The following is a 12477-nucleotide window of genomic DNA, read 5'->3' on the forward strand; positions in this document are numbered from 1 at the left end:
TGATGATCTTATGGGTCTTTCCAACCTAAATGATTGTGATTCTATGATTCTATCACCTGCAATGAGTCTACAAGAAGCACCAGAAGCAGAAACCAAAAATTTATCTTGCTGTTCTTTTTCCTTTTGAGTGATTTTGGGGTCTTTTTATGCTTTCAAGGAAAGAAGACAATCCAAAAACCTAGATCCTTGTTTATTATTATTATTATTATTATTATTATTATTATTATTATTATTATTATTATTCCTTTTGTCTTAGAATTATCCTTTCAAAACCTATCTGAATTACTCTCAAGTCAGGAGTTTTCCCAGACATAGTTTAGAGCTAAAAAGACAGAGAACAGTTCTTCCATTGCAAGCCTTATTTAGGCATTTACATGTGGATTTTTGAATTGTTTTCATTTCTTCTTCTATAACATTGGTAAGACATAGTTCCCAGTGCTTGCTATGGTGAAAGCAGACTGTCAATAGCTTGACACAGCACCCAAGATCATTTTTAACCATCTGACACTGTGACACTCAGTGGTTCAAATTGTTCAGCAGGATTCAGCCTTATGTAGCAATAGGCTCTAAAGTTTTGAGTCCTACTGGGAAAATTCAACAGAGCAGATTATTTCAATGCCAAATCTTCATATCAGACTGTGAGGAAAGACAGGATGGGAAGATGAGAAAAACAGATACCCTGATCCAACCTAGGTTAGCTTGCCCCAGTCCGTGCTGTATCACAGACCCCATCCAAAAACTGGGAGGTAGTCGAAGACCTCAATTTTTCAGCCATTCCTGTTCCCCTTTTTTTCCTCTCTGACCTCCTACCTGGGTGAAAGCCAGACCAGGAGGGCTAGGAGTGTTGGAGGCAATCCTTTGCAGGATCTCTGGGACATTTCTGGGCTACCCAATCGTTGCAAAGTGGTCATGGGGCAGATCAGAGCCTGCACTCCCGCAGGACTCATTATAACCCGTACTCCAGCCTGGACTGTTGTTTGACTGTGGGGCCAATAAAACTCAGTGTCTAACAGCAAGGTGGAGATACTAAAATGAAACCTGAAGAGCGGTACAGCAAAAACTGGTTCCCAGCACACATTTCCAAACTCTTTTTTCAGTCAGCTGATCCTTAAAAAATGCTGTGTTTGCCTTTCTGCACATCCAGTCATTTAAAATATTATAATAGGAGATACTTTTGGATTACAGCTCCTTTTGGAATCAAATCAAACCTCTTTGCTATTTAAAAATAAATGCCAAAGTGTTTCAAAGACATTTATAATATTATGTCCAGTGGAGATGTACTACACTTTTCAAGATGCCTAGTTTGTACTGACAACAGTTTGAATATATTTATGTTGTCCCATCAAAAACTCAGTAGTTTCGACTTTCAAGAGGATGTTTTTTAAACATCTTGGGTAAATGGAGAATTTGACTTTCTGCCCAGGACACCCTGAGAGCTACTCCTTACAAAAAAGGAGGGAAAAAAAGCAACTAATAGGATAATAAATCCCAACATTTTTCTCTAAACAAGAGTTGTTTTAGTTAAACTAGTGTTCGCTTCATTTATAATAGCGCCCTATGTTTCTTTAGGCTATTGTATTTAATAAAAAACTTTGGACTCATCCATCATTATGCACACTTTACTGATTTCACTTTAAACATCACTGGCTAAAACTTCCATTTATCAAGCCTGTTTTGCCTAGCAGTTGTGGACTAATTTATTTTCACTTTGAAAGATTTGGTATCTCTGCATTACAGTGAACACAGTGTTTGTCAGAGGCTCACAATGTAGGGAATGAGCCCTGGTGAAATCAGTGTGCCCATCCCCTGCATGCCAACACAAATTGCTGCGCCCTAGGAGGACCAGATGTCTCCTGAGCTGAAGTTGAAGGAGGGAGCCTGGGTGGGTGCTGTGTTGGAGGACTGATGCTGCTTTGCACTGCACCACGCACAGGCAGGGCACAGAGGAGACAGTAATGTACAGGGAGAGATGGAGGAGACTCACATCTGGCATCCAAGGGCTGTAAGGAACAAACATCAAGCACAGGTAGGTATCAGGGTCAGCAAACAGTAAGGAATTTTGCCGAGCACAAAGATCTTTTGGGCTTCTGCTAGCCTGAAAGATGCCCTGATTTTCCCTATGCCCTTGTGGGCTCATCATTCTCTTCTGTCTCTACAACATGGTTTCTACAGCAGCAGATAACATAAACTCCAGTGAGAAAACACATAAAAGAAAAAAACTTCAGAAAGCTTCCTCTGGGTTTGTTCCATCAAGAGCAGGACATGGGCCAGAAAGAAATCCCTGCTTTTGGCAGCCCAGAACAGAGCCCCATGCTCCCTTCTCCTCACCATGCTGAGCAGAGACCAAAACCAGGGCTGCAGTAGGGTGGAAGTAGGGACAGGAAAGGGGAGTAAACTACTGCTGCAAGAGAATAAGGAGCTGGTTTGCTTTTCCCCAGCACATGTCAGGAGGTAGCTATGATTATCCTAAGAAAAGCCTGGCCAATCTTGTAGTGCAGATGTTTTCTCCCGGCTCTTGGAGCAGGGACTTCTCCGCATTGCCCCTGGCTCTGTCAGTGCCCCCACCAAGACCTTGGGCACATCATTCAATCTTGTTGTTCTCCCATCCATATAACAGCCCCTCTAACATTAGTGTCATCCTCAGACCTGTCCCATGGACCAGTGGTATAGTGTTTGGAAAGCATGCCAGGGGTGGAAGGTACTCTGTGCAGGCCAGGTACTGCTGGGTGTCCTTCTTCGCTGTCATCTTTCAAGAAAGTCAGAACAACAGAGCACCTACCCCCAGATACCCATTTGTTTGTTTGTTTGTTTTCTACAATATTTTTTTTTCTACATTTGGTGCATGTCTGAGGACAAAGACATCTTTTTTCTTTTTTTTTTCTTTTTTTTTTTTGTTTTGTTTTTGTTTTTTTGTGTGCTAGCATGAGAGAGGTGAAGAAAAGAGGGGCAATGGAGAAGAAGGTTGGTGTCTCCTTGCTCCAATGCTTTAGGGTTCTGGACCTTTTTTTACTAGTTTTGGCTGCTCTCTGATGCAGGAAGGGAACAGGCAACAAACAGACAAACAAAGGTCTGTCTTCAGAGGGTGATGACCATGGCAATTGTATTTTCTGCCTAATATTTTTCCAGGAAGCTTTGTCCATGGAGAAAGAAAGGCACACAGCATCTGCTGGATTTGAACAAGAAGGGAGATACTGGTAGCTTGTTATGCACCCTCTGGTTAGCAGATTCTCATGGGCAGATGCACAGGGCTGCAATCAGTGGCTATGGAAAAAAAATAAAAAAATAAAAAAATAAAAAGTAAAACCTTATTCTGAGGAGAAGAACCCTTTGGCTCTTCCCAGTCAGCAGCTAGTACATGCACAGAAATATGAAGACCTCCATCTCCAGCACAGGAGTAAATCCAGTATTTAGTAATTGGTGTTATGCCAAATATCCCTATTAGTGTGTAATCCTTCTTTTTTTTTTTACTTTCTTTTTTTTTTTTTTTTTTTTTTTCCCCAAATACCATTAATATTGTAGCCTTGTGCCAATGACATCAAGAGGTTAAAGATGCGTAGAATTAGAAGGAGAAGATTTAACTGCTTTGGTTTACAATACGAAGTGTTAATACATAACTATTGGTTTAACTTAGGCAAGTTTCCTGGAGAATCACTTTCTTTTTTGCTCAGTGACAAAAAGAAAAAGGTAAATAGGGTTGTGTGACGTCTCCCTCTCTCTTTTCTTCCCTTATTGTTTAGCTCTCTAACAAGTCTCTGTCTCTTTCTAATAACTAAATAGCCACTATCCTTTAAAATCTCTCTACTTTTGTTTTTGTTACTTGTTTCAGCCAAGTCAGCCATCTGGCAGAAGAAGGGGTGACCAGAAGTGAATGTGAAATCCTACACCCTTGGTTTAGTTGCATTCTTATACTTCAGCATTATTTTCCATTACTTTCCTTCTCTGCGTCCCAACATTTGGTTTGGACTCCCCACCCAGGCTGCCTGCTCAATGGAGGTGTTCATTGAGCTGTCCACCATGGTGCTAGGACTGTTTTTTGGAGTGGCTGCAGCTGATTTAGGACCCCGTCGTGGGTCTGAAATGTTTAATATATTTGTCTCCGGCATGCATTTTTCTGCCTTTGTCTACCTTGAGTTGTACTTCTCAGTGTAATTCTCAGACCGATGAATGAGCTTTGCAAGTCCTTCCAAATATCAGCCAACCTAAAGACTATCGGTTGCCCAGTTTCCTTCTTCATTTTTGACCTTTTCTCAGGGCATTAATGAATATGATAAATCATATTTTAACCATTTTGGCAAAGTGGTTAAACATAGACTTGTTTGCTCTGTTCAGAGGAATGCCTGAGTGCATGTTTGGCCCTGGACCAATTCATACAGTGGGGCTTAAGCACATGCATAAAGCTAAGCACATGCATAAGTGTTCTGATGAAAAGAACTGGGGTGGCATGGTGGGCTTCATTAGCACAAACCTCTTGTGCTGTCCACCTTACCATCGTGTTAAAAGCTTTATTCTTTGCTTTTCGTTTTTCATTTTCGTTTCATTGCTTCTTCGATAGTACTATCTCTGTCTTAACATCAGTACTGCTGTGTTTCCAGAACAATGGCTTGCATAAGAAGTCTTGAACAATCTTCTCAAAAAAGATGTGCTCTGATCTTTACTTTTTTCTAGTCTTTACATTTCTAGTTTTTACTTTGTCAGTGGGTCCAGAGAAGCACAGAGCATTCAGAAACATGAGCACCATGTGAATCCACAAGAAACAAATCTGAGCAATTGAAAACAGAAAAGTTTATTATTCAAATCACTCATATTTTAAATGCTTTTTAAACAGTGTTTTTCATTCCAGTTTCTAATGAATGGACATTGGTGTATCCATATTGGATATAGATTGCAAAGCAGTATACCTTTTTGGAGAACTTCTCCTGAGCATGCCAAGGCAACCCTAGTACTGCCAGAGCAGGCTCAATTGATGCCCCTCAGCCCTTTCTAAGGTAAAATAAATCAGGAGATAGGAAAGTTATCTCTTTGAGAGGGCTCTTTCTGCATGTCACTCCATTTTATAAAGCTTGATGATCATCAAGTCTTTCTGTTTAATCCCTTGCCAACCAGTACACATATTATTGAGAAGCTCATTGGTTTTATTGATTGCCCAGCTCATCTGTAAGGTTGGAGAGGTGGTGTTTCTTAAAAAATGCTGCTGTAAAGGGAGTGCTGTTGAGCTCCTTCTCTCCTAAACACTCTTGGTTAGTTCAATGCAGGATGCTGGTAACAGCAGGGCAAGTCCATGCCTGAGGTCAATATCCCTTCTAAGTCACTTCTGCTACATCGGTTTTATCTGGTTTTCACCCCGTGATAGAATAGCATCAATAAAAAAAAAAATGCTTGCATGGTTTCAGGTCAGGTTTTCATTTGAAATACAAAAGGCAGTGCTTTCATGAGCCTTTCAGTCAAGCCTGGGGGGCCTCTAGCTGAAGCTGTTTATTGTGCCTGTGACTTGGGTATTTACATGGTTGTGACTGTGAAACAGAGATGGCGATATTTTGGATATTGGTTCTGTATGGGGGAATTCCTCCCTGAAGCCAAAGAGTCATATCAAGGGGAGCTGCTCAGAAAAGAGAGATTTCTACATCTGGCAATATTGGATTTCATGTCTGTAAAGCAAAAATGATATTATGCACATAACAAAACATAAACACGTTGTAAAATGCATTCAGCCCAGATTCCAAACACATTGAACACTGTATGATTTAATGATGGATAAACTCAGAAAAATATCCCAGTGGGGGGAACTACAGACTCCAGAATGACAGCTGCTATCATTCCAAAACAAGTAATTGTTTATAAATGAATATTTTTCATGATAAATTATTGAATTACATGAAAATCAGATGACTGCCTGCTGCCAAATTTGTTTTCAGTTTCACAAGACAGAATGGAATGTGCTGCAGACGGTAAGTGAAATTAAAAGCTGCTGGTCTTTTCCCACAAAGGGCTGATATTTTCCCTTAGACATTCCCAGTATCTCATAAACCTGCAAAATAGTGGTCCTGGGGAATGGCTATCTAGTTAGATATCCAAAATATTTTTGATATATAGGATTTCAGGGAATCTCTTCCTAATCTGAGCCAGTTGTAGTGTAAGATGCTATTTCATATTTGTCTTATGTTCTTTTCTAGTTCAGACCCACAGAGCCCCAGTATCTGTGAGAACCACTAGCCCTCGCAGGGATACTCTCAAGATATTTTTAACCATTGCATTTCTCCTTTTTATTCTCTCTGCTTGCATTTGAATCATTTGAAAATACACTTTCCTTCACGTGTTTTGGTCATGTTTAAGTTGGCAAGTCCTTGCCTTTTCCCAGTGTTTTGAACAAGGGTGAAAATAACCTGAAGTTGTTGCTTGGGGTGAAAATAACCTGAAGTTGTTGCTTGAGCTCAAACACATCTTGAAGTCCTTGCTGGAGAAAAGCTTCCAATACAGCTGAGGTTTTTCTGGGAGCATGACAATCAAGGCTGAAAAGCCCAGCTCATCTTTAATACCAATTCCAACTTCAATTTTTTCAATTCCTTCAGTCAGATGGTTCGTGCACAGTAACTCATTAACATAGTGGCACAGGCTCTCTGATGGGAGCAAAGTATCCTGCATAACTTAACTGTTCCCAGAGAGCCACTGAGGCTGCTGAACTTGCAGCTTTTACTTGCTTTTATTTTTTTTTATTTTATTTACTTGCAACTTTTACTTGCAGCCTTGGTATCAGATCTGAATTTTGAAATCCAGCACAGCCATATCACATTTCTTTATGCAGCCTCGTGTATCTTCTTGACTGATGCAGCTTCTGGATCTCCACTGCAACCTGCCATCAAGTAAGTCAAGTGACAATGCACTTGTGCACAATGTGCACATCAGCACATCCCTACTGACTCAGCAGAGAAATGTAACTGGTCCCCATCCTGGAGTGTACAGTTCCTGTCTGTATGTGAGCCTGGAGGCCACTCAAAGTGCACAGAAATTAGTCCTTCCAGCGCACACTGGTTTTGTTAAAGCACTGCAATGAGTTTGGGTTGCAAGGACTGAAGCCCCATGAGATGATACAAAATTTAGAATTAGGTATCAAAGTCTCCTGTGTTAACCATGCAAATCCTTTGTCTCCCTTCTATGTCTCATTTTTTACTATCACATCGAACATAAGCCCATTGTCTTTATTTCCCAGGCTCTTCACCATGTAGCCCTACCATGACTTTCTATCTAAGATGTGAGAATTCCCAAGTAGATTCAGAGCAAATTTTCATCTCCAACATCCTGCCTCTGGCAGGGCAGCAGATGCAGCTATAACAACAAAAAGGGTGCATTGATCGCTCCTCTCTCAAATCGTCTCACTTGCTCTCAGCCTGTGGCTTGGAGACTGTTTGAACTGGAAATTGTAATTTTGTGTTCAATAGTCCTTGATGAACTTTCCTGACTTTTATTCTTCCAGTGATTTTTGAACCCCTCTGTCTTTCTGGATACTGCAGTGTTTTACACAAATGAACTCCTTGGTTCAACTACATGTTGTGTAAAGGAAAGGGCATTGTTTCCTTTAAACCTGCAAGCAGACGTCAATGATTACATATATATGTGTGTGAATTTCTATATATAGATGTACATAAACGCATGTACTCTCAGAGTTTGTGTATCATATGTCTTTTAAAAGCTGACTTGTTTGTCTGTGGCATTTTCCAGAAAAATAACTGCCAAATTAAATCAAATTAAGGCAGTTTTGGGAAAAAAAAAAAAAAAAAAAGAAAAAAAAAGAGAAAAAAAAATCAATTTTCCCCCCATCTGACCTTTGCCTTCATGTCCTTACATATGCTAAATTCCAGATTCACTTTTCTCTGCTGTATGTATCTAAATCCCTACCACAGACAGCAAGATGAAGAAGTAAAACAAGATCAGGTAGGAATAGGAAATTAATGTAAAACACACAAGCTTGTTACAAGGAAATAAAAATAAACAGACAGATAAACACACAAATAAATAAAACCCCTCTGACATTTGGCTGGCTATTGCAGACAAAAGCAGGAAACATAAGTGATAGAGGTTTTCAAATATACATGAGCATGCTTGCAGATTCTAGCTTTAAAGACCAAAAGATGACATCTGTTGGCCATTTCTATTGCCTTTTTTCTTTTTTTCCTTCCTTTTTTTCTAAATTAAATTTCATTGAAGATTACTTTCTAGAGCTTGGTCATGCCGTAAGTGAATTCTGATGTTATTATGTCAGACCTCAGTGATACAAATCTCCTCACAATTCAAGCATTCACCACCTTAATAGTTTTTGCTCGGTGAAAGCTTGTATGTGATGACCCTGCCTGTCAATTGCTTCTGGATATGGAATTCGACTTCTTTTGATGTTTTTTTTTTTCATCACCATTTGGACAGATCACCTTGCGTTAGGCTTCTGATTTAGGAAAACCTGCTGGCTTTCCCTGATAAAGGCAGTGGGCCCCAAGCAAGCAGTTTTCTGCCAGACTTGACTCTGTAGCACAGGGCTGGATAAAGAGGGCTTAGCTTCTCTATTGGGAACTGAAGTGAAGCACAGGAGTATGGCAAGGCTTTTAGTCTCTCTGATTGATTGATAAGAGCCTCACAATCCCTAGTCAGGAGTGTTCACCTTGCATTGTACAGAAACAAAGAAAATCTCCAGATGCAGAGATAATCAGTCCCATGGATGACATTAAAGCAAGCGATGACTGGAAGAAAGTCCTGTTATTAAACGACAGTGAGCCGAGGGCTATAGGAGTTGTGCATTTGGCATTCAGATGCTTTCACCTTTCCACAACTGAGCACAGCTCACTCCAGCCAGGTTGTGGAATGTTAATTTGTGCCTCATCAATACTAATGGACCAGGAATTATGACATGTTTTATGTTATCATTCATTTAAAACAGATAGTTTAGATTTCAGCCACAAGCTAAAGTTTATATATATTATATTTATTACAAACAACAGTGAACACTTAAGAGCCATTATTTTAAATCTAAATGACATTGTGTTTAGTATCCATTTCCTCCGGCTCTGAAATGTGCAGCCTGTGGAGTCTGTCATCTTTCCCTGAAAATCTCCTGGATGCGAAGTGACAACTCCTCACAAGTTACCAGAAACAGAAGAAAATATGGAGCCTGGCTTAGATGAGCTGTTTCACATTATAAGAATTTACAATGAGCATCTGACAGAAGAAAAGCAACGGGGCTTGAGAGGGGAGTATCATGCAGTAAATCGTTAGCTATTATCAGCGTTGACAAAACTGGGTGGAGAGGATGGTATTAAAACAGAGAACACTGGAGAAAACACATTGAACCAGGGAGTGAATCCCTGGTGTATCAAAACTGAATATTTGCTTCTGAAAATCTTGCCAAAGTCCTTTTTATAGATGATGTTGCATATGGAGATGCAGTTCTGGCAAGGAGCAGTAAATGGCTGCAGAAGCAAAGGGAAGGGGCTACAATGCCTTCACTGCTCCCGTGATGTTTGCCCATAGATGCCAACAGGAGATATTCTCCACCTCTCAAATGCCTGTATAGTCAACCCCACCCCAGGCATTCTGAATTGTTCTTGGTTTAATGACTTTGAAGGAAGGCAGGAATCGGTTGTCCCCTCATTGTGGCTGTTGTACTCGGCAAGTGGAAGCAGTCCTTGCCCCCTCGGTGCTCACAATGTGAAGAAGTGTAAATGAACTGGAGTTCAATAGGTCTCAGTTTGCTGCTTTGAATAGAAATAAAGAAGGCAATTTAGTGAGTTTTCAGGTGCTTCGTATTTTCATTTTCAGCTTTCTACACAAATAAAAAAGCTTAACCTATTCTTCAGTCTCCACTTGGAGTATAATTTTGACATTCGGAAATCTGATTTGGTGATCAGAAACACATGTAGAATAGCATTTAGAAGTCAGCATAGACTCCAAGCACGATTTTATTGGGAGTTTGGGTATGCCCTTCAGAGTAATTGGGATGTGGAATGTGGAAGTAGTTTTTACAGGAAAATAGGGATAAGGCCTCCTGTAGCCAGCCTCAGGCAACAGAGCAAGTAAAATATCACGAAGAATTCACATTCGACTTGATAATAAGGTTTCCGAGCATGTTAATTAAATGAAGTCTCACATCCCTGGCCCTGTTGTTTTAAACATTTTAAGGCCCTAATGTTACATAATAGAAACATAATTTCCCCCCCTCCAGATGCCTATATTCATTTGATTTTCCTAGCTGTTAGCTTTAAACTTTCTATGAACATGACCATCCACTCTTTCAGCGGTGCTGTTGTATTTTTCCCCTTCATTTTTCCCTAAAGCTCTTCTTGGGTACTAATTGGCAACAGTGGTTTCAAAAATAAGTTCTTCAAATGTGACAGCTTCATGGTTTATCCTCCACCAAGGCACTGTTTTCTTCAGTTTTGGAGACACAGGAAATCATTTCACTGGCAAAACCCACATCTTCTTAATTAAATTGAAAATATTAATTTAAAAAGTTTTAAAGACTATAAACATACATACCTTTTTCACTCTTGGCTAGTCCAGAGTGCCTTGATTCTCTTGTAGGAACAAGACCACGCTAGTGAGGGACAGTGAGGAGATCATCCACCTCAGAGCAGGAGAAGACTAAAAGATCTAAGTACACTGCCCAGAAGATGTCCAGTAGATACGAAATCCAGGTTGAGTGTTCCTCCTTCATCAGGTCGAGCCTGTGTGAAAATTATAACAGAGAATCTCACTAGGAGAGCTTTGAGGGAAACATTTTTCTGTATCAGCAGCAAACCTCTGACACTTAAACCACACATCTTTTGTGTAATTGAAATGCAGTGCCCAGGTCAAAGCCATTCTACAGTGGCAGATTTATAGTGTTAACAAGGGACCTTCACAGCTATGGGAGAAATCAAGACATCCAGGGCTCATCTTGAGTTGCTCAGGTTCCACATACACTAGTAATTAAACAGTTCAACAAAACTAAATTATATTAATAAAGGAAGCCAAAAGGTTGGCTACCAAGCATACTGTTTAGTTATCTGTCATCTTTCGTTGTTACCATTCTCCCTGATACAATTTTGTCCTATGCTGCCATTTTTTACTTAACTACACAGGTAGACCTCAGGCCCATCACTGGATTAAGTAGAATCATAGAATGGCTTGGGTTGGAAGGCACCTTAAAGATCATTTAGTTCCACCCCCCATGCCATGGGCAAGGATGCCACCCACTAGACCAGGTTGCCCAGGGCCTCATCAAACCTGGCCTTGAACACCTCCAGGGATGGGACATCTACAACCTGTCTGCAATCTTTTAGTTTAAAGCCATTCCCCCTTATTCTGTCATTGTCTGCCCAAGCAAAAAGTTGCTCTCCATCTTTTTTATAACCCCCCTTTAGATATTGGAAAGCTGCAATGAGGTCACCCCCGAGCCTTCTCTTCCTCAGGCTTAACAGTCCCATCTTTCTCAGCCCTTCTTCATAGGAGAGGTGCTCCAGTCCCCTGGAAAGCAAGTGGCAAAGAACACGTGACAAAGAACATGAAGAAGGCAAAAGCATTTAATGTTTTCTTCACCTTAGTCTTTACTGGTAAGACCCATGTCCCTGAACAATATTATTTACTTCTGTAGTTGTAGCTATGGATTCAGTCCCAGGTCTGTTCCCACCCCAGATCTAGCCTGCTACAGAGTGGTGGGTTCAAAAAAAAGTCATTACCATCTCCAGCCCAGAAACATTTCTGGAGCTCACTTTCCCCTTAGCTCTCCAAGGAATTGAGAAGAGAAACACTTAATAACTGAGATTAAGGATCCCTTTCTGCTCCTAATCCTGCACATTGTACAGACTACCTGGCCAAAGTTTTCCTCTGAGTGTTACAAATGGACAAAAAAAAAAAGTCTACACTGAATTTTCTGTCTGTCCATAACTCTTCACAGATCTTGTGCAGGTTCAGGGCCTGAACAGGCTTCGCCACTGATTTGTTGTGGGAGAAAAATATTTTAGATTATTAGCCCTATATAGTTCTCCCAGATTCATAATCATGATTACAAGTAGAACCATGTTTTTTTTTTCATTTCTGACCCAGTCCATACTGGAAGAATAACACCAGAGTTTTCACTGGAGAAATCCTAGGAGCTTTTCAGGAATATTTCAAAGGAAAAACATGCAGGTATAATTTAGAAAACCCTGGGAAATTCTGAATGCTAATATGGATAAGGAGGTCCTTTTCTTCTCCCACTGAAATCATTGATAAAATCTACTGTAATATATAAGAATGCAGGTTTGATTTGTACTTTATTTGGAAAGGCTGTGAAAGCAAGACGAAGTGACCTGTCTCATTTAAGAATCAGGCCAGTAACAAAGCCCAATCCCCTGGCTTTCAGAACCATACTCTTTCCCCTGCAGCACAAGTTGAAACATAACAGAGAGCTCAGAGTTCAGGAGCATCCTCCTCAAATGGGCGTAGGCTGAAATGACCACTCAGAATGATAAGAGCTCA

The sequence above is a fragment of the Netta rufina genome (assembly GCF_964035555.1).
Source record: "Netta rufina genome assembly, chromosome: 2".
Taxonomy (NCBI): domain Eukaryota; kingdom Metazoa; phylum Chordata; class Aves; order Anseriformes; family Anatidae; genus Netta; species Netta rufina.